Source organism: Silene latifolia, chromosome X, assembly GCF_048544455.1.
Source record: "Silene latifolia isolate original U9 population chromosome X, ASM4854445v1, whole genome shotgun sequence".
In the NCBI taxonomy this organism is placed as follows: domain Eukaryota; kingdom Viridiplantae; phylum Streptophyta; class Magnoliopsida; order Caryophyllales; family Caryophyllaceae; genus Silene; species Silene latifolia.
This window is the reverse complement of record NC_133537.1, coordinates 338,299,610-338,302,753: the sequence shown is the minus strand read 5'-3', so window position 1 is coordinate 338,302,753 and position 3,144 is coordinate 338,299,610. Positions and strand designations below refer to the sequence as shown.

General features: G+C 29.7%; 1 long non-coding RNA gene across 1 annotated transcript; it reads right to left on the bottom strand.

Moving 5' to 3' along the window:
- Positions 1 to 1,506: 1,506 nt before the first annotated feature.
- On the bottom strand, positions 1,507 to 2,814 carry LOC141622585 (uncharacterized). Its single transcript, XR_012533019.1, has 3 exons — positions 2,525 to 2,814; positions 1,955 to 2,429; positions 1,507 to 1,821 (listed from the first exon to the last, which is right to left on the bottom strand). It is a non-coding gene; the product is annotated as an uncharacterized LOC141622585 (long non-coding RNA).
- Positions 2,815 to 3,144: the final 330 nt, after the last annotated feature.

Genomic DNA, 3,144 nt, shown 5'->3' with positions numbered 1-3,144 from the left:
ATACGTTATAGCTCAATCTTACAAATCAATCTTACAAATCTTTAATAAAATCAAATTTAAAATCACAATATTGGCTCAATCTTTCCCACAAATAAAATATTTGCCAAAAAAGATTCCACAACTTCCTATTTAATAACGCATTCACACTCCAATTTTCATAAAAAAAACCTGAAAATAAATTAAAAAACATATTAATGTAAAATAAGAAATTAAATTAATACTAGGTATATAATTTTCATATTGTGAATATATGCTACGTGATATTATAATTATCCCGTGATATTATAATTATCTCAATTAATAATATATGCACGTGATATATTGATTTATGAATATAACATAATATATATACTTATTTATTATGACTATATGCTACGTGATATTATATAAAGGAATATCCTATAATAATCCTAAATGGAGTAATATATCATAGAGGAATGTATATGCAGAAAATAAGTCCACCAATATCAATTAAAATATGCACTAAAAATCCTAAATGGAGTAAAATATCATAGAGGAATGTATATGCAGCAAATAAGTCCACTAAAAATATGTCGGGTTATTGTTTGTAAGAATATGGAGAAGATAGTAGTTTTAATTGTTTATGAATCGTCCGTTTAGATGTGTCGTATTAATTTTATATTTGTTTCCGTTTATAAAGTTAACATGCGATTTACTTACATTTTGTTTTTAACTCATCATATCCCCCTATTAGCAGTGACCCTATATTAGAGTATGTTTTAGAATAATAATCGGTTTTCATTATATGTAATAATAAAAAAAAGCTTGCACAAAAATAATTTAATCTAAAAGTCTTTTAAATAATACACTTTTTTTCAAATATATCACTAACATTATAATGTACATTAGAACTTATAATAAGTATAGCTCATTTATACAAATATCTTAAATGAAAACTATATCAGCAAAACTCACAAATGCCGCTCTTTAACTCTCACATACCGTGCTTTAGCACGGGATCTCAACTAGTACATATACTAACTAATGTAGTACTTTCTCTATCCTCGTCATTTGTTGTCCTATCCATTTTAAGATGTATCAGTCAATTGTTGTCATTTTTATTTTAAGAATGAACTCGATGAGCAATTTGATCATTCATACTAAATTTGATCCACTTATCATTTAGTAATGGTCATCTTATCTTACCTTGATCTTTGTGTCAAAATCAAAGAACAATAATTAATTGAGACGGGAGGAGCAATTTAATCATTTACACTAAATTTGTCCATTTAACATTTAATAATTAGTCACTTGGATATAGATACTGCCTCACATTTAGTATAGTTGCCGTATTAAATTTTATTGAATTTCTGTGTATTTTGGCTCCTCCGGCAAAAACCGATTTAAATCATTGTACACAATCTACTGGAAGTTGGAACCACATTTTCACGGAAAGTTTGAATATACATGATATATGGTACTAAATCCAGGGCCGTCTCAAGAAAAGTGGAGGTCCGGTGCAAAAGAAAGAAATGAGGACTAAAATTTACAAATCAAATAACATTTATATAAAATATTAATGCAATCTACAAATTATTTGAAAAGCGACTCTTTCGCGTAGTTTTTCGTCTATAATCCAATACATAATTCAGCAAACCACAACCAATCCAATACAGTAAACTACTAACAAAGCTAGATAGATAATCAACCTAAACTATAATCACCTTTGATAGAGCCCCAGGTTGAACCTTGTTCAACACATTGCAAAGGATCTTTCGACGGCTCCGCTAGTAAATCTTTTGCAACTACTACTGCCCACCATCTTCCCAAGCCAATTGAATGCTTCATATCTCCTTAAAGCTATATACATACATAATTCAATCATCAAAACCACATTTTTTGCATTTTACACATTTTCAAAAAATTACACCAACTAAATTTGAATTCACAATTTTTTTTAAAAAAAAAAAGAGAGAGAGAGAGAGAGTTGTACCAGCTTCCTCAGCTCTTCGGGAATCTAAATCAAGACGTCTAGAGGGACGATTTTCGTGCTGTTGAAGAACATCTTCAACTACTGAAGCTACACTAAACGACAACGCTTCACTAGCAGCCATAACTCTTCGACACTCGATTAAATTTAAATTTAAATTCAAATTGAAAATACATACAAATATTCACCAAAATGGAATTATCCAAAAATCATGCTGAAAATAAAATCTGACTAAAAAAGGAAAAAATCAAAATAATTTATCAAGTGCGCCTTTTTGGGAATGAACTAACTGTTCTATTCGCTTCTTTTTCTTCCGTTTTTCGGATCCAGAATCAAATTTTCTTATTCTAGGTAACATGATATTAGAAATAGAGATATGTAATGAAACAAAACAACCTTATTGATGCCGGATTCCAGAACAGCAGAAGTATTCGGCGTTACGGCTGCCCGACTGATCTCCGACACCAACTTCCAATACCTGCAAATGCATTATCATTAAATTCATTAATCATTAACATTATGATTGAATACATTAAAATTCATCAAAATTAAGAAGAAATATTAGTATATTACCAATTTCGTTTGAATTCAAATGTAAATCTGCGATTTTTGCCAACAAATGAAACTGACAAAGTTTTGATTCTAATAGTTTTAATTGAAAACTTGGAATGATTTGTGAATAATTGATTTGGAATAATCATCCTTAAATGATTAGAAAAAAGAAACGTTAGATAGGTTGAAGATTAAGGAGTAGATTTAATATTTCTGGGAAGGAAAATAATTTTATTTGGGGAAGGATTAGATTTAGGAATTGATTTAGGTTAGTAATTGGAATTTGGAGTAGATGTTACGGTGCTCCTTCAATTACCAACTATTTTTTTTTTTTTTTTTTTTTTTTTTTTTTTTTTTTTTTTTTTTTTTCAATTAGTATAACCCTGAAGTTTGGGCTCCAAAAATTTGAGGCCCAGTGCAAGTGCACACAGTGCGCCCATAGTTAGACGGGCCTGACTAAATCTATGCCGCAACGTGGCTTTGCAGTCACCTATTTAAGGCATTAAGATAAAACGGTCAATTAACGGTGAGATTATCAATCAGACCCTTCCAAGTCTTAAGACTCTGTCACATTAGCTTTTCACTAACTTCTATTATTATTTATTTATTGTTCAGACTCATTTCAGACTCACCTCAGACTT